Below are 26699 nucleotides of genomic sequence, written 5' to 3' on the forward strand. Positions count from 1 at the left end.
TGACAAAAATACATAAATAACGCAAAGAGTAGTAAGGCACACTGTTTAAACATATGTTTTTAAACATAAAGTTCATTGATTTAGTTGAGTTCTAAACTTAAAAGAAACCAAGGGTTGTACACTTGTAATTAACGATATTAGTTTCATAGTCAGTTATTGTCTTCGCTGTAATTAAGATGCTTATATGTGTTTATGTATTTTTTTTTTTTTAAATTGAAGCAACAAGCAATACTCGAACATCTTACCTTAAATCTGTTTGTAATTTGTGGCGTGCTTCCCCTTTTGTAGCAGGGCGAAAAAGAGCAACTCGTGTACGAGGACGTACATTGGGCAAAGGAGTGCAAAAAAGAATAGCCAGGAAAAAAGGAGAGAAATTACATGTGTATGTCAATCGGGTGTTGAACGCAATCACAGGAGGGAATGCAACCCCAGCGACGAATGAGTTGGGATTGCAAATTAGACGGTTGTGCCCTCTTCAGAGCGTGAAGTCATGGACGAAAATCAATGAAAGTACCAAAGATGCGGTCATCCAAGCGGTGCTAGTACGAGATTTATCTTCCCATAATGTCGTTATTAAGTTATTTGTAATTGCTTAAATTAATTGATGTAGTAATTGTCTTATTATGTTTGTAGGACAAGTTTGTTATCGGGGATGATTTTGATAATGATGAACAAGCTCAACAAATTCTTGATAGAAAGGCATATTTGCTATACAAGGATTGGAGGTACAATCTAAAGCAAGAGTTCCTCGAACTTGAGGAAAAGGGTGTTGATGACCCGTATAGTCATCCGCCTAGTGGAGTGAGCTTGGATGACTGGAGATATCTTATTGATGTTGCTTGGAAAGACGAATCTCACTTGGTAACAAATTAATTAGAAACCCCATTCTTGAAATTCATTGATGTGAATATGAATAAAAATTCTAACAAAATTGGTTTATGTTTGTAATTTTTTTTTTCTTGTTAGAAACGCTCTAAAGCTGGTAAAGCAAATAGGGCTATGCTCCCGTACAATCATACAAGTGGATCGCGATCATTTCCTATAGCAATGTCGCTTATGGTGAGAAGTAGTTATTTGTTTAGTAATATAATGGATGATTGATTCTTCTTCATTTTGAATATTACTATGTAGTACTTCATCAATGGAAATTTTTGAAACATAATAGGCAAATGAGGATGGACAAATAGATTTCCCTGAATTTTATAAGAAATCACACAAGTCCAAGAAGACGGGAGACTGGATTGACCCCAAATGTGGTGAGCTACATGTGAGTATTGAATGTTGAAACCAATTTTGTTGTGTATCAATTACTAAAGTTGTTTTCAATTCCTTCAACTATCTTGACTTTCTTATTTTTTTGCCATGATAGGATGATATGGTCAATCTACAAGTCGTAGCCACCGATGCGGGGTTGCCATTGACCCACGAAGAACTATCAAGGCAAGTGCTCGGGGCAAAAAAAAATTACTTGCGTGGATGTGGGATAGGCCCACAACCCTCTTCAACAGCTTCGAATGTGGCACGAGCACGTGACAAACATATGGAGTCAATGAGAACGGAATTGGAGGCTCTTCGTGAGGAGCGTGAAAGAGATCACGAGGAGTTGCTGAAGGAGAAAGAGGAGCGGCAAAGAGATCACGAGGAGTTGCTAAAGGAGAAAGAGGAGCGGCAAAGAGATAGGGAGGAAATTATGAGGGAAAGAGAGGAGCTGACGAAACAAATTGAAGAGGAAAAAAAAGCACGGGAGGCACAACAAGTACAACTCAATAATTTGAACGACGTGGTGTCACGACTGACAACCCTCTTGCAGGGTTCAGATGGTCATCCTACAATTCGGTAAACATAATTTTATTGCTAAGCTAATGCAAGTTGTAGAAAAATATGGATCATATTGGCATAGAATTGGTTTCTAAAGTTGCTATGCAAATTTTTGTTGTTATGTGCTTCGAATAGGTTATAAGGCATAATGTGAGTAGACTTTGCAGCAGATGGACGGTAATCTGAAGTTCATAAGGTAACCACTTGATTTCAATGAAATATGAAGTTAGTTCCCTTTGGCATAATTTGATTTCCATCGGGTTGTAATCACTTGATGGCATAATCTGATTTCATAAGGTAACCACTTGATGGCATAATCTGATTTCCATAAGACAACATGGAATTCCAACAAAATAAAAAAAAAAAAAAAATTTAAACAAAAATGATGACCTTTTTTTCTAAATGTGGAATTTACTTTTGTTTTTTATGTGAACTGACTCCGTCCAAGTCCATGCTGGGAAATAGTTGGCTATAGTCTGAATAACAAAATTCTTCGTATTGTTCGGTAGAAGTTAACATTTGTCATGTTAAGATAGCCTGTTCTACGGGCAGAGTTATGAGTACCTGATACAACTATATATTACCTGCAAAAATCGTCAAATTGTATCCAAATGAACCATATGGATGTGAAACTTCTCCAAAATTCTGAATTCTGGGGAGTATCATCAGTTTGCAGCCTTCTCAGCTGGTATATGCAACACATGGTTAATATATACAGTGATAAATTACATTGATGGTCTATATGTTTTGGCCCTTATATTATTTTGATCCTTATAAATTTAATGTACTCGATTTTGATCATGAATTTATGCTTTTGTGTTAGTTTAGTCTAATTGATAACAACTGTGTGACGATCCTCACATGTATATTAATTTATTCAGAGAATTTGCCTAATTATGTGTTTAAATTTTGTGCATATATGTTTGCTTATGGAATTTTGTTAGAACATTTACTTAAGTATACTTTTTGTTGAAAATTTTTGTTTACAATGGAACTAATGGGTGACATTTTTGTTGTGTAGGTGGCTTTTGGCATTGACATGTGGATCTTCTATTTTTTTTGTCCGGAAGATAATTCACATTGCAAAGTTGGAAAGTTTTTTGTCGTCCCTGGCTTTTTGTGTGGAAATTAGATGAATCATACATATATTTTTTGGCAGGGTACATAGTATTTTTGGAACTTGTGTTAATTGCTCTGGTGGTATGTATAGATTACCTTTTGTCGTGGTACATATTACCATGGTAATTTGTACCATGTCAAATGGTCATTACAATGCATAGTATAGTAACAATGTTTTGTGTATAGAGGACATTGTTTTGGTAACACAGTTGGAATGTATGACGTTATTATTTGTAATTGGAATATGTTAGTTGGTTTATATATATAAGTTAACATTGTAAGGTATTATTTTTGGTTTGATGGTTGTAAGTGAAACATGCATTACGGAATAGGTGATAATATATATATTGATTTGTTTGTATTATAGGTTGTGGTGGATGTATATAGGTTTTGAAAAAAAATTATTAAAATGAAAAAAAATAAAAAATGACATTTTTGGTGACAAAAAAATTGGTAGCCCAAAAAAATAAAAATATCTTTTGCCGACTAAATATTTAGTAGCTAAAATGAATAGAAAATAGTTTTGGTGACTAATTGTTTTGTAGCGAAAAACTAAAAACAGTTTTGGCTACTAAAGCCTGTAGTAGCTAAACTAGAAGAAGCTTTCCCCGACAAAATCTTTAGTAGCTAAAAAGGACACTTTCGGCGACTAATATCTTAGTCGCTAATAGGACTCATCGGCGACTAAAACAGCGTTAGTCGGTAATAGCTTATCTTTTGCCTACTAAAAATTAGTCGGCATTATGTTGGATTTTTAGCGACTAAATCCTTTTTTGTCGCTAATTACTGCCCGTTTTGGCTACTAACAGATTAGTCACCAATTCTGGTGGATTTTTAGCGACTAAAATTTCTTTCAGTCGCCACTACGTTTGCCGACAATGCATCTGCGACAAATCCAGCGACCAAAGTTTTTGGTCGGCAAATATTTTCGGCGACTAAAATCTGGGCTTTTGGCGACAAAAACATTAGTCGCCAAACGTGTATTTTTTTGTAGTGGTGGTTTCATATTTCTAGGGTTTTTGACGAACCATAATGTTAAATTGGTTCAATCAAACATCATTATCCAACATTACCAGGATCATATGAGGAACAAATTGGCAAAATTCCCTCATCCCAACATTACAAACAAAGAACCTTCTATCTTCATCCACACCGGTTTTGATCGAAAATGAGGGAAACCAAAAAAAAAACTCTACAGTAAGCTACTTTGGATACAAACGTAAATTCCACATCGATGAAAACCCACATATACCCCTATTTTTTTGTTAAACACGCACTTCACTATTGCACAAATATGTCATTAACATTGTAATGGGACTTATAGGTCTAACAGATAAAAGTTAGGACTAAATGGTTGACAAGACTTAAACTTGGGATTTATTGGTGCTTTACCGTTAATTTTCTATTCTTAAAATAAAATTTTAAATTTGAATTCTTACTTAAATTATGTTACTATAACTGAAATGAGATCAATATTCATTCCTTAAACTTTGCATCAATTATTAAATTATAAAATAAAATTTCAAATTTAAATTCTTTTTCAAATTATATTACTGCAATTAGAATGAGATCAACATTCACAAGTGTCATAATGACGTGTCATAAATATTATTGGTCTAAATATAATTTTTTTTAAAAATTCATGTGTTCAAATTATTAATTGCTATTAATTTTTTTTCTTTTTTTTTTGTTTTAAATTTTATAAAAAAAAATTATATCATTCTAAAGTATAAGGACTTGAACGATAATATTTTTTAATATAAATTTAATTTTGTTTTGCTTTTTTTTTATTTTTTATTTTTTTGACAAAAGAACAAAACATAACTTTTTTAATATTTACCAAACATGGTGGATTTTGTTAGATTTTTTTTTTTTTAAATCTCAATTGTCAATTAAAGAATTAGAATAAAGAATAAAGATATATTTGGCTCAAATGTTTAAAAAGTTACTTTTGTTAAAATAAATTAGAAAGAAATGTTAATTTTTTTTATTAAAAATGACAGTTCGTTAAAATTTTTTATTTTTTTAAAAAAAAGAGTGTTATAAGTCATAATTTATTATTCATCTAGAATTATTTTCAGATTAAATGAAAATATCATATTAAATTTTATTCTTACCTTTTTTTATTCAAATACTTTTATTTTGTAAGAAATTTAATTTTATTCTATTTAATATTTTATTGTAATTTTTAAATTAAAAAGAATTTCTAAAAAATCATATTTAAATTATTTATGCCATTATAGAAACTAAATTTTTTTAATATCAACTTAGTGATAGTTTGAAAAGTGCTAAATAAGTATATTTTTTTGCCATTTACGAAAATATGTACAGAAAAATAGAGATGTAATGTGACCCAAAAAAGATAATGAAGTATACTTTTTTATTTTTTACAAAAAAATGTGTAGAAAAATATAGATGCGATGTGACCAAAAAAAAAGATAAAAAAATAAAAAAAAAGTTAGCTAATATGTCACTTCTCAAACAACCCTTTATTGGAGATCCAATTCTAAAATGTGTAGTTTTAAAATATTTTCAAGAAAAATTCTATTGGACATGTTAAGTGCTCGTTTGGGATGGCCCATTTGGGCTAAAATAGTTATATAAGACAAAATAGATTATTTTAGACAAATAGGACAAAGTGTCACATTCAACCCATAATAATTTCATTTTTTCTCTCAAAAAAGTCAAAAAGTCTATCTCCAACGAGTTTTTTTAGCCCCAGGCTAAAATAGCCAAAAAATTAAAAAGCCAAAAACCCAACCTACATCCCAAATGAGCTCTAAATATATTGCTTTTTCTTTTGTTCATTAATATAAAATTTTTAATTAATTTTATTTATTATTTAAAAAATAAATTTGCACATAATTTATATATTTATATATATAATTTTGTTTTAGCTGCTCAGGTTGTTTGGTGTTTCTACCAAAATCTATTCAAATTTAATTTGAATTTTTGAATTTCTATATAAGTACTCACTTTAATTAAAAAATTATGTTATTCAATCTTTAAAAAAATTTAAGCTGTATTCAAGTTGCTTAGATTGAGCTCATCTAAATTTGTAATTCTAGCAAGGGAGGATTGAAAGTTACATGATTAAATTTGTCACAAATTAAAAAATAATAAATAAATTATGATAAAATTGTGAGACTTAAATTATAAATTTTAATCTTTTTTATTTTCATAATTTATATATAAAAATTTAATTATTTATATCATTTTATATAAAAATATATTATTAATTTTTTTTACATATCATGCCATGCATAGTACGGATTACAACTAATTAAATTTATAAACGGAATGCTCTTTATTTTTATATTCTTTTATTATTATTATTATTGTTATTAGGCTGTATTATTAACAAATTTGGCCATGTCCACCACGTGGGTTTGCAAATCGATAGAAAGACAGAGGGAGAGAGTGAGAGAGAGAAAGAGTGAGTGAGTGTAAGTGAGTGAGTGAGTGAGTGAGTGTTGAGAAGACAAGTATATAAAAAATTGCAAATAATGGTAGTGGATTTAGGTTAGGTTTGACGAGTCTCAAAAAAATTTAGAAAGTAAAAAGAATTATATAAAAAATAAAAAAGTAATTATTATTCATAAATAAAAAATATTAAAAAAATATTTTATACATTTTTGTTATATAAAAGTTTTCATTATACTGTCAACCGTACTGTTTCAGTAGGAAGGCAGGTCATACACTTTTTGGAAAAAAAAAATTACATATGTAAAGTTACAAAGTTTTATGGTAATGTTGGACTCTTGGGAGCCTACTAAAGTTTCCATTTTGATAATCTGAACCGTTCAATATGTAGAACTCGTCGAGTACTATATATATATAAAAAATCACGTTGATCAGATATCGTTAACTATATGATCAAAATAGTTTTATATAAAAAATGGATGGTGTGATAGTTCATTGTTGAAAAAAAAACGAATCTCATCATATAGCAATCGATATCCGATCAATGTGATTTTTTACAGGCATATAATACTCGACGAGTTGTACATATTGCCGGTTTAGATTATTAAAATGGGACCCGTGGTGGCCCCTACGGACCAACCATTACCGTCCAAGCACTTTGCTCCGAAGGAAATAATAATTTGCTATTAAGACTACAATCTACTCAACTTTCTTCCCATATATACTTTATTTATACAATTTTTTATTACACATTTTTTTATAAAACAATAAAAAATTAACTCAAACATTCATATTTTTTTTTTAATTTTTTAATTAAAAAAATAAAAAATACATTTATTTAAGACACTTCAAACAGCCCTTACTTTAGTAATAAGTCCAGATCCTCTCTCATCTCTCTCTTCAATGGCTCCTACGTCAGTCGAAAAGAAGTAAATGATTCAAATTTATTTTTTAAAACAAAAAATTTCAAAACAAACATCCAATTTCTTTTTTTTCTTTTTTTTTCTTTCTCTCCCTCGTTGACACACGCACACGTCTCGCCCCCCTCTCTCTCTCTCTCTCTCTCTCATTTCTAATAAAAAATTTTAAAAAAATACTTTAATCTTTTTTTATTTTATTTTCATAATATATATAAAATTTTAATTTCATAAAATTAATATCATTAAAAATATACCTTTAAAATGAGATTAATATTAAATATATTTAATAAAAATTTAAAATAAATAAAAAGTAATTACTATGCTTAGTTATGTTTTCAAATTATTATTTTTTAAATATAAAAATTAATTTGATGAAATAAATATACAAAAATCATACATTTTTTAAATTCTCAAAAACAATCTTTATTCCAAAAAAAATCATATGAAAATAATGACTTTTAATTTAATTTTATTAACCAAACGAGTTTATAATTTTTTTTAAAGGAAATAAAAAATATAATGTATTTGATTTGCACCTATGCACAGTTGAAGGACTTTTCTTAAATGTGCAACTTATACCTTACAATTACGCATTTCTATTTGCTGTCCTGTTTTATGTTTACACCTTCCACTTACATGTTTTGTGTTGGTTACATATGGTGTGCAACCCCTTAAGGTTGCACACCATAACAGCACCCCCGATTGAATTTGTGTTTTAAAGAAAATAAAAAATTTGCACGTATGCATAGATTGGATGTGTGTTTTTTATTTCCTTTAAAAAAAATTATAAACTTGTTTGGTTAATAAAATTAAATTAAAGTTATTATTTCCATATGATTTTTTTTTTTTTTGAGAATGAAGATTGTTTTTGAGAATTTTCAAAAATATATTATTTTTGTGTGTTCATTTTCATCAAAATAATTCTTGTATTTTAAAAATAATAATTTAAGAACATAAACATAGTAATTTCTTTTTATTTATTTTAAATTTTTATTAAATATATTTAATATTAATCTCATTTTAAAAGTATATTTTTATGATATTAATTTTATAAAAATTAAAATTATATATTAAAAATTACATATATATATATTATGAAAATAAAATGAAAAAGAATAAAATATATTTTTTTTAATTTTTTATTAAAAATATGACAGAGAGAGAGTGAGTGTGTACTTTTCTTTTTCTTAATCTATGCAGCGTCACCGAAGAGAGAGGCTGGAGAAGATTTGGACTCGGTTTGCTGACGGCAGAGGGATGCTAGGAATTAAAAAAAAAAAAAATCAAGAAAATAATGAGGAAAAACTTTTTATCTTTAAATTACAGACATAATAAAATACCACATATTAATTAAATAATAAAAAATTTTCATAATATTTTTTATGTTATTTATTTTTTATTTATTTTTTTTTATGATTCTTAGCATTATTCCGGTGGTGGGGTACTGGCGGTGGCTTGATATGGAAAGGTGAGGAAGATAAGTGAGACAGAAGGAGGAAGATACCATCGTGCGCTCAAACAAGGCCAAACTGTGCAAACATTTCGCCAAAGAAATTGGATCTATGTTTCTGATTTGGAACAGTAAGTTCAATTGAAGAACAAACATGTCACACTTAGAATAACCGTTCAAAATACCATAGTTCAGAGTTTCAATTTGGGTAAAAACTACTTGTAAAAAAAAAAAGGCATAGATTTAACTCTACTCTTTTTGTTTTGTTTTATTTTGTTTTTATCATAACTTTAATCTTTTTGTTTCTTTTGTTTTCTTCACAAATCTCTCCTTGAAAGAAAAATAAAAAAATCATAAATTAAAAGAGGAGTAATTAGTTGAGAGAGTATAAGAAATATATCTGCAAATTCCTGCAAAAATGCACTGAAAAGTGCAGTCCTCCTCCATAATGGGATCTTTGGGCTTAACCAAAGTTACACACAGAACACTACAAACAAGGGATAACTAAATAATTACAGAGTAAAAAGTGAGAAACTAAATCTGGGGAGCCCAATGGCCAAGCCAGATGAATCCCGTTTGATTGCTCGTAGATAAGATAAATCCACAAAATTGCAGAAGTAAGATGAATCCCATTGATACCAAGCAAGTTAGGTAATTGGGGCGATCTGATCTTGTTGAGACAAGTGAGGAGCATGCCTAAGTACCATCCATGGATTGGTGTTAGGAGGAAGAAGCATAGATCTGCACAAAGGGCAAGTGACCCTACCTTCATCCACCCATCTATCCAAGCAATCTCTGTGAAACACATGACTGCAGTTGCACAGATCTCTCATCTCATGCCGCCTATTAATGCAATCCCAACACACTGCACAGCTCACGTCCTTCTCCACAGCTTCATCCTTACCATCTTCTCTTCTTCTCTCCAGGAAATTGCCGAACTGTATTACAGGTATCTGTTTCTTGATGAATGCTGTTACCAGGGGAACTGGGACTGGGACCGGGACTAGTGATGACCAATCCAACATGAGCACATAATTGTTGTTGTTGGCTGTGGCTGTGGTGGTATTGTTAAGCTCCCCTGAATAAAAGTTATCTTCTTGTGGTTTAGAGAGACCCAGCCGAGTGAGTATCACAATAAACATGTATTTGAGTTGGCTTAGCATGTTTACCAGCAATCTCACAGAAGTTATGGCCTTTGACATCTTTATGGCACCACAAAAGAGAAATCCACGGATAAACGACGCACAACCGAGGTAATAATTTAGGTTTTGTTTTTCAGCAATGTGTTGTATGATGAAAATTTTTTCATAAAAGTAATTATGAAAATTTTGTGATTCTTGAATTACATTTAGGGTTGATTTGACATAAATTAAATAATATAAAAAGTTAAAAAATTACTGTCCTATTTAAGTCACATTATTTTATTTAAATCACATCACATCTCTAATACATCACATCAAATCCGATCCAAACCCAACCCATATAAGCCAATAAGATAAAAAATGTATTTTTTTTGAACATCCCAAACCAATCCTTAAAATAAAGCGCCACGCAGTAATCAAGATAATTTAAGAATCATAACTCTTTCATGAAAAAGATTTCATGATCACTACTTTTTTTGTTTTTGTTTTTATATTCATGTCTCTTTAGTTGCCAGGTTGCTACGTCTTGTTTTGTTTTCTAAATCCTAAATTTAGGGTTGATTAAGGAATTCATGAAATTCGTAATCCGATCCAGTTTAATCCAATTTGATAAGTTTAGATTGGTTTTTTGAATTTGTGGTTCGGTTCTGGTTTGAAGAATTAAAAATCCGTAGTCCACGGATTGGTTCCGAATTGGAACCGATCTGAACTGTATACAAATAGTCTATATTTTTTTATACATTCCCTCTCAAAGTATCTTCTCTTATTCTATATAAAACATAAACTCAAATCTAAACCTATATAATATCTTCTTTTATGATTTTTGTTTGTTAGTTTTTAGTTTTAATTTGTAATGGTCTAAATATTTATGGTGAAACAAGTTTTCTTATGATTATTTAAATTCTAGAACAGTATGTAGCTATTATAGAAAAATATGTTGCTATTATAGAACTAATATAGCGTTATGTTTATATTTTTACAAAATTAAAGTATTATATATATATATATATATATATTTTTTATTTAATTATGTGGATCCGTAATCCTAAACCGATTCAATCTGTATTTAAATGAATTGGTTCAAATTGATTTTATAATTTAAACGAATAAGATTTGTTCCAATTTTTTAAAAATTATAGATAACGAATTGATTTTAATTTACCTCAATCCAATCTAATTCGAACTATGCTCACCTTACTTAAATTATCAACTTCAAAGTCTTTTTTTTTTTTTGAATTTTGTTAACTTCTCATTGGAGTAGGGGTTGAGAGTGGGTGTGACAGGACACATGCTGTCTCACTCAGTATGGCTTATGTTAATTATATTTTAATAATTTGAGTAGTTTATATTATAAAATTTATCAAATATATTATTCTTATAAAATATGATATTAATTGGACAAATATAATTACATGTTCAAGATAAATAATAATCCTAAAAAATTATTAAAATCATATTAATCATTTATTTTTTTAACATAAATGTAATTTTGTTATAAGTTACAAATGTCTATTTAATTGAAATATTTTCATGAATGATCTACTCAACGAACTCTACACGATAAACATTTTGAATTATTAAAACAAATTCAAAACATGCATTTACGGACTCACAACACGGTGCTATGCTTATAAGGCACATCACCAATCTCATTCCCTTGGAGGAGATGTTAAAGAAGTTTTAAAACATGGGGGAAGATTCCCTCTTGTCCTCTCTATAATTTGGATTAGATTAGATGATATTGTTTGAGTATGTGAAATTGATTATGAGTTCCGTTTTAATAATTTAAACTGTTTATTATATTGGGTATTTTGTGAATTGTACTAAAAAAAAATAAGATCGATTTGATAATCATAAGTTATTTAATTTATCACGTTTGTCATAAAAAAAAAATATGAAAATTATATTTTAAAAAAATAAATCATCTATTATTTTGGTGACAAACGCGATAAATTGTATAGACTACGATTATTGAATCAATTTAATTTTTGTGTGAATAATATGCATGAAATGTCCGATAAAATAAATAATTCGAATTATTGAAATGAGACTATAGTGGATCCCACGAGCCCAAACAATATCTTCCAATATAGAACTACCTCTTTAAAATACCATAATTTTTTTAGGAATTAAATCCTCTCCGGTTAAGATATCTAATTAGATGGTCCAATTGAATCCACTATGGGCTCATTTTGGATGCACTTCAATAATTTAGACGATTCACTTTGTAAAGCTTTCCGAAAAAATCATGCATATGAAAAAATAAATATATCAGACATTGAGAGCTACTCAATCGAATTGCATTTGTCTAAAAAATAATTAATAGACATTGGGAGTGTAATCAAACACTTAATCAGATCACATTTGTCTGGAAATAACTAACGGACTACTTTCAAAATTATGTTATCTGTTAATTAATGTTCAAACAATTGTGTTTTGATCGAGTGGCTCCCAATATCCGTTCGACTTAGTTTTTTATAAAATAAACCGTTTGAATTATCGAAACGAATCCAAAATAAATCCAAAGTGGTTTGGGTAGATGGACCAATTGAATATCCCAACTGGAGATAATCAAACTCCATTTTTTTTTCCAGACCTTTCTTAGTATGTGTTTTAAGTATAATCAATTTTTTATTTATCAAATTCAAATTTTAAAAATAATAATAATATTGTGTATACATGTCTTTCATGAAGTTCTTGGTCCTGTTTTGTGAAATTTTTTTTAGAATCAAAATTTGATAATCAAAAAATAAAAATTTAAAGTACCACTTTCATAATTTTTAAATAATCAACTTTTTTAGTTTATTTAAATTATTTTTATAATAAATTATAAATAAAGATTATATAAAATAATCTGATATAAATATTCTGATGTAATCACATTTGTGATCAATCCATCCACGACTTCTATACGCAACAACTTGTCTGACTTCAATAATGTCACCCTTTTGTGTTTTTTTTAAAGTTGGAGAGGAAATTAGGATGGTAGAGGTGATATAGATGGAGGTTGGAGAGAGGATTGGGATGGAGGTTGGGGAGATGGTATTAGAAAAATAGTGAGGAGATTAGAAATTTTTTTATTTTTTTATTTGTTATATATTGGGAATTTTTTTTATAAATATTAATATTTTATATTTGATTTATTATTTTATATAAAAATAATTTAACAATTCTTACAGTAATAATTATCATCAAAACAAACATAATTTTACTTAATCCCCTTACTAATAATCCCCTCACTATAAATATCCTTAATTCCTACTTTGAAAACAAACGTGCCTTAACGTTGCATCCACGACTTCTGTACCCAACGACTTGTCTGACTTCAATAATGTCGCCCTTTTGGTTCTAGAAACACAAAACCATCAATATCACCTTAGGCTCACTCTACAAAATTATAGGGTAGTGTTAGGCCTCATTTAATATATCAACAATGATTGAAAGAATTAATTTTAATGCTTTAATGCAACATTAAAGACATGATAATAAGTAAAAAAAATAAAATAAAAATAAATTAAGATTAAAATATCACATTACTATAGGTAGAGCCATTCCCAATTCATTAGAATTAGCTTTAAAGTTTAAGAATTGTAGTTCTAAAGCATTTTTCTTTAGTATATAATACTTTTAGTTTAAAAATCACAAAAAAATTAAAAAATTAAAAAATTTATAATCTATATTAAAAAGTTAAAAATTTTCTTTTCTTTTCTTTTCTTTTTTACTTTTTGCACAGTTTTTTTTTTTTATAAAAAAACTAAAAATTCATTCCAAATATACTAATTTTTTTAACTCATATTTTAGTTAAAAAATAAAAACTTACCAAAATAGCATGTTTCCAAACGAGGTCTTAAAACACATATAAGTAGTGTTTTAATTTGACTTAAGCTTCTCTTAGGCCTCGTTTGGCAACTGAACTTTTTAACTAAAGAGTCAAAAAGTTATTAAATTAGCCAAAAAACCAACAACTCATACAAAAAAGTCAAAGATTTTCTTTTCTCTCTACTTTTTGCACATCTTTTCGTAAAAAGTCAAAAAGTCATCACAAACATACTAATTTTTTTTAGCTCATATTTTAACCAAATAACAAAAAAGTTACTAAATTCGCCTGTTCCTAAACGAGGCCTTAATATGAGAAAATTTAAAAAGTTTGTAAGATTTATCACGAGTCCCATTTAATTATCTAATCTATTTATTTTATAACATTTTTAATATATATCATTTATGAAAAAAAAAATTAAGTTAGTTTGACAATTGTAACTTTTTTTTTATTTTATCATTTTTATGTTTAAAAAAATGGAGGGTTTATTTTCAAAAATATATATTGTTGTCTATTTTTTCACTGACAAATGTAATAAAATAAAAATGTTATGATTATTGTATTAAATTTTTTTTTTCATGAATGATGTAGATTGGAACCATAATCATAACATTTTTATTTTTTAAATTTCACTTTGGTCCCTACACAAGTGTCAATGTCCCTTTTTTGTTACTTCATTTTTAAATCTTTAACAAAATTCAATCATGTGACAAAACTATGACTACGAAATGTGGATGAAAGGGGAAAATCATTCATATATATATATATATATATGTTCGTATGAAAAAAATTGGGACAAAGATGTAAGAAAATAGTGCTTTTGAAATAAATAAAAATATATGACAAAGAAATCAAAGAGAAATGAAAATGAATAAAGAAAAGACTGTGTTACCATGAAAAATAAAATTTCGTGATTTCAATTTATGCAAAACTCTAATTCATCTTTTATAATGTGATTTCAATTTATGCAAAACTCTAATTCATCTTTTATAATCGTTCACAATCTGCGTTTTGTTTTAACCTAATACATTCATAATTTGGTATTGGTTTTGGGACATAGTGTGTATTGGTGGAAAATATAAATGATTTTTTCTCTCGTACCCGCATGTCGTAGTCACATTCGTGTCACATGACTAAATTCTATTACAGATTTAAACAATTGAGTAATGAAAGAGGACATCGACACTTGTGTAGAGATCGAAGTGAGATTTGATAAATAAAAAAAAAATGCAAGGGTTGATTGTCACAATTTCACATGTAGGGACCAAAGTAACATTTGACCAGAAATACAAGAGATTAACTGTTATAATTTCATGTGTAATGACCAAAATAAGATTTAATGCAAAGTGTATGAGTGTAAAGTATCATTTACCCTTATTTTTATTAATTTAAACAATAAATTTTGTTGTTTTATATTAAATTTTAAAAAATAATTAAATATCTAAACAAATATCATAACCATAAACATAAAATATTATTCTAAAATTACTAAATAATTTCTCACTCACTTTATTGTCTCCCGCTGGACGTTGTCTTCTAAACTATTGATGAGCTGGCTAAAAACATATCATTATGAAAAAATATTTTGGGGGTCTAAGAGCATCTCCAATAGTGTATTATTTATTTCACCAAATTTGAGTAAAAATTCAATCTGATATCCAACAATCCAACGAAGCATTGTGAGCTGTCATCAACACATTGGTCGACCGAGAGGATGACTATAAGAAGTCCGGCCGATCGACTAGCCAGTGTAATCAATCAATTCTGGAAAAAAAAAATTCCCTCTATTTCTGTTTCCCTCAATTCCTTTGCCATTTTCTTTTCCCTCCATTAATTATTTTCCATTTCTTTTTGCATCCATTAATTATTTCCCTCAAAAAGATATATATAAACTGATTAAACCATGTAAATAAACTCAGCAAACAACGTTGTGTCTGGAACCAATTCATAACTGAAAACCAAAGCATAATGACTCTTCAACTTCTTATTTGTTCACTGATTTTTCATCCTCCTCCTCTTCCTCACCCTCTGATGATGAAAACATTATTGCACTTGTGGGTCTTTATAAGATAAATAATGCTAGTATGATATAGATTTTGATAGCAAGTGATCAACCAAAGAAAAAAGGTGGCCCTATCGTAGGACATAAATACATACGTCGTAAAAGAAGAATGGGTCATTATCGATTGTTTGCAAATTATTTTGATGTAAATACAGTTTATTCATCTTTATCATTTCGAAGACGTTTTAGAATCTGTCGTGATCTATGTCTGCGAATTTTGAATGCCATTGAAGAACACGACACATATTTTGTTCAAAAAAAGATGCAACTCATACTCTCAGATTGTCTCTACTTCAAAAGATGACTTCAGCAATTAAAATGCTCGCATATGGAGTGACAGTAGATGCGGTTGAAGAATGGGCAAAGGTTCCCGCGTTTTTCTGGATGAGCGCGAGTAAAGAAGCTAGTCCAAGACTATAGGTTTAGGGTAGCCACTTGGAATATAGGAACTTTAACGAGTAAGATAATGAAATTGGTAGATGTTATGATTAGGAGAAGAGTTAGTATAGCATGTGTACAAGAAACTAAGTGGACGGGTGAGAAAGCTATAGAAATTGAGGATACCAGCTTTAAATTGTATTATAGTGGTAAGGATAGACACAGGAATAGGGTAGGAATCATAGTTGCCAAGGGTCTTGTGGAAAATGTAGTAGCGGTCATTAGGAAAAATGATAGGATTATGTTAGTTAAACTAGTTGTTGGAGGGAAAATAGTGAACGTTATTAGTGCATACACCCCTCAAGTAGAATTAGATGATCAGACTAAGAGGGATTTTTGGGAGCGAATGGATGAGATCTTACAGGAGATACCCATAGGAGAGAACCTAGTTGTAGGTGGAGATTTCAATGGCCATGTAGGCATAGATAAACTAGGCTATGAAAGGGTGCACGGTGGATACGGTTTTGGTGATAAAAATGAGGCTGGAGAGATTTTCTTAGATTTTGCATTAGCTTTTGACCTAGTGGTGGCTAATACTATGTATAAGAAGAGGGATGAGCATTTGATAACCTTTAAGAGTGGGTTAGTTAAGAGCCAAATAGATTACTGTTTAGTGAGAAAAGTGGATCACCTAAAATGCAGTGATTATAAGATGATTTCTGGAGAGAGCCTAGCCTTTCAACATAAGATTTTGGTACTAGATTTATGCTTTAAAGGGCAGTATCAAGCTAGAAATGATGGTGGGCGTCGTAAAACGAGATGGTGGGACCTAAAAGGGGATAAATTAGAAATATTTAAGAATAGAATTGATAAGAAAGGTGCTTGGAACTTAGAAGATGATGCTAACATTATGTGGAACTTGATGGCCAATTGTATGAGGAAAATCTCAAGAGAAGTGCTTGGAGAGTCGAAAGGAACGGGACCTAGATCTAGGGAAACTTAGTTACGGAGTAAGAAGTTCAAGTGGTAGCTAAGGCAAAAAAAAAAAAAAAAAAAAAGAGTGCTTTAAGAAGTAGCAGAAGGATAACTGAGGAAAACCTTAAGAGCTATAGATTGGTGTAGGCTCGCCTTTTTCCGCGCCCCTGCCTTTCGAAAAAGGGTTTAAAAAGAAGGCCTCACAGTTCGGACTTTACCTGTGGTTCTGAATCTAATCCCACAAAGTGCAATGTGAAACTGATAAATACCAAAGAGTCCATTCCGGCAAATCATTTTGGAAAATAGATTTTAAATCAAATAATGCCAAAATTAGACTGCTTTGCTAGATTACAGAGTCGCTACCTAAATATTTTGTTTTTGAGGAAATTTAGGAAACCCTGACTCGTGCCAAAGGCCACGTGTCCGTTATCACCAAAGTTGCCTCAGCTCGGGAAATTTGGTACGAGATGGGAAGGTCCTGAAATGAGCACCCCCGCTCGCCTAATCAAAAGATTGGCCTCTACTAAGCATGATATGTTGTTTTATTAGCCTCATGTGTTCTTGTTCTGATTATTAGCTAACGTTACTATGTGACGTACACAAGCAAATACAGACTAAGTTGCAAGACTTGTAACGAATTCAACTCATGTTTGTTTTTCGAAAATGGTTTGAATTTGCCACCCTCAAGTGGTCTAAAATGCGGATTTGCCATCAAACATGGTGGGCTTAAAACATGATTTTGCCACTTCGCAAAGTGGGCTTAAAACGTGCATTCGTTGAATTGTTCCAATTCAAGCAACAAAATCTTCATTCACAAGCATTCATGCAGTTTAGCATATAAGCAAATAGCCTCATGGCAAGCATGTGAAACATGGCAACATAGCCATCACACTCATGCAAGGATGCTAAAGCGTAAAAACTTGTAGAGTACTCCAAGCCAAAATAAAAACTAGTTAGAAAAATGCATGATTCTAACTATAAAAGAAGCCTAACGCAACATATGCAATAATGCGATTAATAGGCTCGGCTACTAATATGACATATGATACAATTTGATAACATACTTTTAAACACGTATTCAAAAAAGTATTGAATTTGCAATGTAGTTTGAATGATGAGCCGAGCCTCGGTGCATGCAAGACAAATGAATGATGCAAACATGCAAGCATAAGGTATGCTAATTGAAATATGCCCCTAATCTAACCATCGAAAGCGATTAAATAAAAGGGAGAAAGACGTGGGCTTGGAAGACATGCACACACGCATGCACATTTATTACAACATTATGCCCTCGCGAAGGAGGGTCCGAATGAATAAGTTAACTAGCTACGCTAATTAAACTAAGTTATTACAACACAAAACTAATTAACTAACTTATTCTAAGCTAATTAATTACAAACCGAATTGAATAACTAGCTATACTAAGCTAATTAAGGCAATTAAACTAATTAACTAGGCTAATTAATTACAACACTTGCATGAATCAATTAGCTACAACTAACTAATAAAGCAAAGCAAGTAGATGGCCTCGAGGGCGAGGGACGCATGCATGCTCAGTTGGTTTCCTCCTGAAAATCCACCGCCTTGCCATCGAACACCTTTGTTTGCACTTGCTTGAACACCAACAGTGCTGCCAGCTTCCAGAACACCTCTGCTCCAACTCAGGAACACACTGAACAAACTTTTCATTGATGGCCGGTCGGCAACAATTGGTGGCTGTCGACCACTACTGGTGGCTGTCGGGCATTATTGGTGGCCGGTCGGCCACCCCTTTCTTGGACTTCCCTTTTGCTGCAACAGAGAGCAAACAAAGGCAAAGCATTGTATTCTCAAAGAATATATGTGTACCATTACCTTCCTTATCATTACACAAAATCAAAGGAGTGTAATTCTTGGCTCCAAAACCACTAACCAAGTATTTTCAATGCTTGATGGCCAAAGAACCAAGAAGTACAACTTCATTGTATGCCAAAAACAAGACTCAAGACCATCACCTTATCATGTGTGATCAAAGGCAATGGAGACTAAGGAGATTGGCTGATTTCATCACTTTGAGTATGAAATGCTCAAATCTTCCTTATGTTCAATATAACGTCCGATTGAACACATGCAATGCAACACAAGATGCTTATCTTACCTCTTTTACTTTGTTCATTTTATTTACCAATTTTAGATTACCAATCCATTCTTTAATTCGTTAGTCCAAAAGGTAAGTGTCCTCTAATGGAAAGAGGACTTAAACCACAAGTACCTTGAGCATGAAAGAGGCCTCATGCTGTTGGTAATGAACTCCCGAAGGAATTAAACCATTAGGCATGAGGGTCTCAATTCCACACTCAAACCAACAAGGGGTTCGAAATCACTTTCAAAACAAATGAAAGAGTGAAGAATAGAGGGAGATTGTAGAGATTTTAGTGCTGAAATGGAGTGCAAAATGACCCTAAAACATGCAAGCAACTCATACAATTCACGCTAGAAAGCCTAAAACATTAAGCTAGCGAAGGAGATTGCACTACAACCATGCAATACAAGCCTCAAAGGGCCAAACCAGCTAAAATAGAGCTAAGACCAGTCAAAACAGTGGAAAAATCATGCTGAGATTAAACTAAGTTATGCTAGAATAAGAGGCCAAAGTATAGCACAAGCTAAACATAACAAGCACAATTGCACTACAAGCATATAAAGCAAGCCTCAAGTACTTCAACCAGCCCAAAACAGAGCTCAAACATGCCGAAATAGAGCTTAAAACATGCTTGAATTAAGCTTACTTAAGCTAGAAGATCAAGCTAACATATGAAGCAACCTAGGCATGGAAACAAGGCACAAGGAGGGGAGGCTAACCCCTCCTATTTTGGACTTCAAAATTTGATTTTTACCACTAAAATAACTCTGATTTTCAGTGGTTTAAAGGGCCAAAAATTTTGATACAAAGATGGTGAGAAATGTCACAAAAGGCTTCACAAGCCAAAGAACAAAAAGATGAGACAACCCCCTAACTCACCAAGACTAGGTCAAAACAGTACAAAAAGATAGTAATTTAAATTATGCAAGACAAGTTTAAAAGGCAAGCCTTATACCTCTTGAAGTAGAAGACAATTTCAGGCACAAATTCAAGCTCAAAACCCTTTCTAAAGCTCCAAGAAGACCTCCTAGAACCTCAGCTCCAAGGTAGTCAAGATTGATCAAGAGTCTATGTGCAAAGGTGTAGAGAAAGCTAACTACAAAGCACAAAATAAGAAGAGAGAGAGAGAATTCTAGAGAAAGAGAGAAAATTTTGTTCCAAATTGTCTAACCTCCCAAAATGGGGGAGAGACCCCCCTATATATAGAAAAACAAGTTTAGAGTTTGTATTCATCCCTCCATACACGTGTATGGAGATGCACATTAGTGTGCACAAATATCCGAAAAAGGAGAAAAATGGCCATCAGCCATCACTAGTGGCCGATCGGCCATCAATGTGGCCAACCGGCCACCATTGATGGCCGACAGGCACAAGCCATGGCCGATGGACCGTGGGGATGGCCAATAGGCCACCCTCTCCTCCAGATTTGAAACAACAAGCTCTTGGTCCATAACCGAGCACAAAACAGACAAGTTGAGAGGCTCGAAGGCAAGGCACTCCGCCAAGAACTTCAAGAGCTCAAAACGAACACGAGCATACGAAATGATTGAGTGTTCAAACGATGACATCTAAGTCTCAAGGACGGTCGAAAATGGGGTGTCTATAGTTATCCCTCTTTGACAGAACTCGGAAGTCATGAAATGATGTGAGTGAATGTCAAAGCCCAGAGCCGACCCATTTTTGACAAGGTCGAGGACTTTGACAAACAAGCAAGTCAAAAACAAATAACGGTTGCGCCTGCAGGTTGCCTACGTATCCCTTTGCAAGGAATCAAACCAGCGTAGTTCTGGGGCAAGATGTAAATGACATGCACAATGCAGAACATAACTTATGATCATACAATGCGGCTACAATGAAACATCAACATGCCAACGCTGTGCAAAGAAACGCTACAACAAACTTGTACATAAGCAAGTAAACATGAACCAAACCACATTTCATGCAGAAAAGATGTAAGAAAATTATGCGGGCTTAACTACGCATCACGTAAAAAAGGCAAAGAACAACACAACCCTCGGGCACACTCGAGGTGTGAAACATGATCCCAACGCGTGGCACACGCGAGGAGAGAGATGGCGTGAACACGGGGACACACCCTAACATTCCGGACCAAAGAGAACAGTAATAACAATTGAAACACATCCAAATATTATGCGACCAAAGCAAAGAGCGGTATAAGCATTGGAGTCCTTCTAAATGCTTTTAGCTGAAGCGTCCTAACACATCGCACACGAGAGGAGAAGAGGGTGGTATGAACACCGGGGCGTGGTATAAACATCAGGACACGTCCCAATGTTTTTAACCAAAGCAGGGTGGTATAAACATTGGAACACATTCCAATGTTTCTAACCAAAACAGGGTGGTATAAGCATCAGGAACACGTCCAAATGCTTCTAACCAAAGGGGGAGTATAAACATCGGAGCACGTCCTGATGTTTCTAACCAAAGCAAGGTGGTATAAGCGCCAGGAAGATGTTCCAAACGCTTCTAACCAGGAGAGTGGTATAAGCATCAGGAACATGTCCAAATGCTTTTAACCAAGGCAAGGTGTGGTGTAAACGCCGGGCGTACCCAAGTGTTTCTAACCAAAGCAAGGTAGTATAAGCATTAGGAACACGTCCAAATACTTCTAACCATGGCAAGGTGTAGTGTAAACATCGAGCGTACCCGAGTGTTTCTAACCAAAGCATGGTGGTATAAGTGTCAGGAACACGTCCAAATGCTTCTAAACCAGGAGGGTGAAATAAGCATCAAGAACACGTCCAAATGCTTCTAACCAAGGCAAGGTATGGTGTAAACACTGGGCGTACCTGAGTGTTTCTAACCAACAAAGGAGTGGTGTAAACACCGGGCAAACCCGAATGTTTCTAACCAACAAGGGAGTGGTGTAAACATCAAGCGAACCCGAATGTTTCTAACCAACAAAGGAGTGGAGTAAACACCGGGCAAACCTGAATGTTTCTAACCAATAAGGGAGTGGTGTAAACACCGGGCGAACCCGAATGTTTCTAACCAACAAAGGAGTGGTGTAAACGCCGGGCGAAGCCGAATGTTTCTAACCAAAACAAGGTGTGGTGTAAACACCGGGCGTACCCGAGTGTTTCTAACCAAAACAAGGTGTGGAAGGGACATGAATGATCTTACCCGGAGTTCCTCTGAATGAACCGTACATACCATATCGTCTGGTTACACCAGCTTTGAATAAACCGTGCATACAATATCGTCTAGTTGCACCAGCTTTGAATGAACCATACATACAATATCGTGCCTGCAGAAGAAAGAAGCTTGACAGGTACAATACAATAAGAATGCATGTTCTATGCAAGACGAATAACCGTGACACAATATTAGAGGCATGTTTCATGCATAACATGCAAGGAACAAAACAGAAGCATATTCTTTGTGGAGCGAGCAAGAGCACGTTCTATGCAATAGACAAAGTAATGCGTATTCTGCACGATAGTAGCGAATGCATGGTCAATGCAACAGGTACGAACATTTTCTATGCGAATATAAGGGCATGTACAAGGCAATACAACGCAACATGCATATCTTATGCAAAATGACATAATGCATCACGCATATTCTATGCAAAATAACAACAATGCATCTTCAATGCAACATGTACATTCTATGCAAAATGAGAGCAATGCATTTTCAATGCAACATGCATACTCTATGCAAAATGGGGATGCATGTTCTATGCAACAATACAAAATGCATGGTCCATGCAACGACAAAGCGTGCTTGATGAAGACGACTCAATCACAACTTCCGATTTACCTCTCGGAAAAGTTGCAGTATGTTTAGAAAAAAGGGCACACCTCCCCCATGCTGAGTAATGATGAGCCATGCACCGAAGACACAGTTCGGGGCTTCCGCAGAGACACTTTGAGCTTAAAAGTAAGCCTTCTTTGCACTTTCTCGAGGATCAAGGGCATAAAACAGTGGTAAAACACTCATGGAGAGCATTGAAGACCTGTTGGCCACCAGGGAATGTTATCGGCCACCCATCGGCCACCAAAAATAGTTGTCAGCCACAAATGGTGGCCGGTTGGCCACTGATGGCAAATTCGGGGCAAAATGGCCATTTCACCTTGGGTCTTTAAGTATAGGGTTCCAAACCCTATTTCCCCACTTCTCCATTGCCGAAAATCATTCTCCTCTTTCTCTAGACCATTTTCCTCCTTTAATCCGAGCATTATATGCGTTTTCCAATGCCCCACGGACATTTTCTTCGCTAAACCCTCGTAGTTTACACTGTTTTGAACCGATTGAAAGTTGGTTTCGGTGCATCTTCCTTCATTTCCACAACTTGAGGCTAGTTTTCCTCGAGTTATCCTTGGATTTAGTGCCTTTCCTGGGCTTTTTCTTTTTCTACCATTTTCCACTTCCGAGAGTTGACTTTTGTTGACTTTGGCATTCCCCATCCATTTTCCACATTCTTGACCACTTTCTCATCTTCCATCGAGATGGCGGACGACATCCCACACGGCGGAGCTTCTCCGGAGATGGAGGTGGATCCGGAGCTTGAGCCATTGCCCCTCAGCATTCGACCTTTTGACCCGGCGACATATCATCCCTAGATACACATGCTACCACCTGATAGCATGAGCCAGTTTAGGGGGTTTACACAAGGCGCACCGGAGGACCTCCTACTACGTGAGCCAGAGCCACATTTATTCCATGGCGCCTCCGAGGTATACACTTCTTCTTCATTTTCCGCAATGTACGTTGCATTTCTCGCATAGCTCACACTGTCTTGCATCTGTTCATCCCAAACACATTTATGCACTGTATTTCTTACACTGCCTTGCATCTGCTTATCTCGAACATACTCTTGCACTGCATTTCTTACAATACTTTTTATCTTCTTGTCCTGCCTACAGGGGGATTCACATACCATCCGAGGATACGGGACCATCTCCGCAAGGGAGTGGTATATGGAGCTTCCCAACGTAGTCCGCCACATCATCGATGAGGCCGGCTTCGGCTCATTCTGTATGGGGCTCTCACGCCTCATAGCGAGCCGGCCTTTGCTAGGTGCCTTGGTAGAGAGGTGGTGGATACAACTGATTCCTTTCACTTCTCTGCCGCAGGGGAGATGACGATGACTCCCTTCGACTTCTCTATGCTCACTGGCATAGAGGTAGGGGGTCATTTGATTCCTTATGACGCAGACATAGACGAATGGGAGGTCGCTCAGATTTACCTGCTGGGGACTCGCCCAACCGTCTCTCGATCAGGGATGGTCCGATACACATGGTTCGCAGATTATTACAGAGGGACGACGCCAGCGACCCGAGAGGAGACCGAGCAGTATACTCGAGGTTTTTTGATGTTTCTCTTTGGCACTACCTTGTTCGCCGACTAGGCGAACACCGTCAGGTTATACCTCCTGAGTGCTCTAGTGGACCTGTCTCGAGTCCGGCTCTATGATTGGGGCGGCACTGGCTTGGCCACCTTGTACGGGTACGTGAGCTCGACCTCTCGCAGGAGCGGGCATCTGATAGGAGGCTATTGAAGGGCCTGGAAGGTATGCCTCACTTCTTTGTTTTGCATTTTGTGATGCACTTTTTGCTTAACATTCTCTGTATACTGCACACACACTGCATACTGTACACGCACAATCTACTTTCTGCTTTACATACTTTGTACACTACATACATTGTACACCGCACACGCACAATCTACTTTCTGCTTTACATACTATGTACACTACACACACTGTATATTGTACACACACAATCTGCTTTTTGCTTTGCATATTGTGTCTATTGTACACACTGTGCACCGCACACGCACAATCTGCTTTCTGCTTTGCATATTTTGTCTATTGTATACTTACTATTACCCTTTTCGCTTTCTGCAGCTATGGGTGTACGCCTACTTTCTGAGACTTGCCCAGAGCCAGAGGTGAAGATGCCACTTGTCATGCCGTACTCTCACCGGTACGACGAGAGATGCCAGCGGTGGTCTTAGGAGTCCTTCCCCTCCTTCCATCAATACTTCGATACCGTAACCACAGCTGAGGTAACTCAAGCTTCTCTGTTTATTTATGTTTTCCTTCGATTCTGACTCATATTTCAATACCCAATGATAGCTAACAATCTGTACCTTCTCTATTTACAGATCACTTGGCAGCCTTGGGTGATGATGCCTGAGGGAGTCAGAGATTAGTTCGCTGGCACCCGAAAGGTTTCTCACTTCCGGATCCTACTCGATGGCCCAATTTGTCGAACGTGGTTCTTAGGAGAGCGATTCTTGCATCAGACCATTGGTTTGCCTGAGCCGGTAGTTCCGATGCCACCTCCGACATACATGAGAGTCATAGAGAGGTACACTATCCAGGAGATGACTGATTTCACCCAAGGCTGGGACGTCGACTTCTTCCTAGTCGAGGGTGACTACACAGTCTTCATCTAGTCATACCTTATGCCCCCTCTAATTGGGGTCCGTGGAGATGAGAGACCGAGGGCTCCAGCTGCAGGAGAGAGAGGCTGAGGAGCCGGGGCGACCAAGACCCATGGCAGGAGAGGTTCCGGGGCGAGACAGAGGACTAGATGGCCAGAGCTGCCTACCACACTCACCTGCCGGCGACATTCAGGGGAAGCTTGCCAGATTCCCATTAAGCCCGTGCCAGCTGGGCATGAGCTTGTAGGGGTTCGAGGCCCTACTCCAGTATGTACCATACTTTTCATTTGCATATTACTTCATTTCAGTTATGTTTTATAGAGCACTAATCTTTTTATCACACTTGCAGGCATCCATCGAGTACACCGGGCAGGCCCTCGAGCTAGTGGTTTCCCTGACGGAGATGGTGCAGATGAGCATGAACTTGCTCAGCCTCTACAGGATTTCGATAATTTACTTTAGTTTGCACTTCATGCTATGAAATTTCTTGCCGATACATCAGCATTTCAAACATAATCTGTTCCACACTACACTGATCTGACACACTACACTTAAACACTGCATTTGAAACATTGCACTCAATCACTGCATTTGAACATGGCACTCAAACACTGTATCTGAAAAATTGCACTCAATCACTGCATTTGAACACGGCGCTTAAACACTATATCTGAAACACTGCACTCAATCACTGCATTCAAACACGACACTCAATCACTGCATTTTGCACTGCATCTTGCATTATATCTTTTTATGTCAGGTATACACCGTAACTGATGTATTTGACAAACTCCCCTTTTCAGATACCAGGCATATTGGATGTTCCAACGGGAGCTGCAACAGGACCATCAGCACCTCCTCCGGCAGTTGGGAGACGGGAGACGGGAGGCTCCGACTTGCAGCCGAGGTAGAGCTAAGGGCACCCGTGATGAGAGTGGCCCTTCAGAGCCCATTCCAGACGATGATAATGATGAGATGAGTGAGGATGAGGAGGCATCGAGTCCATAGTCAGAGTCACCTAAGGACGGAGAGAGCGATGTTGGCTTAGATTCTAAGGGG

At 34.5% G+C, this 26699-nt stretch overlaps 1 long non-coding RNA gene across 1 annotated transcript; it reads left to right on the top strand.

Moving 5' to 3' along the window:
- The first annotated feature begins 1768 nt into the window (after positions 1-1768).
- On the top strand, positions 1769-3390 carry LOC145823374 (uncharacterized). The gene is made up of 3 exons (XR_014365656.1): positions 1769-1836; positions 1954-2014; positions 2840-3390. It is a non-coding gene; the product is annotated as an uncharacterized LOC145823374 (long non-coding RNA).
- Positions 3391-26699: the final 23309 nt, after the last annotated feature.

This window comes from Camellia sinensis, chromosome 4 (assembly GCF_055761805.1).
Source record: "Camellia sinensis isolate YWXY chromosome 4, ASM5576180v1, whole genome shotgun sequence".
Lineage (NCBI taxonomy): Eukaryota > Viridiplantae > Streptophyta > Magnoliopsida > Ericales > Theaceae > Camellia > Camellia sinensis.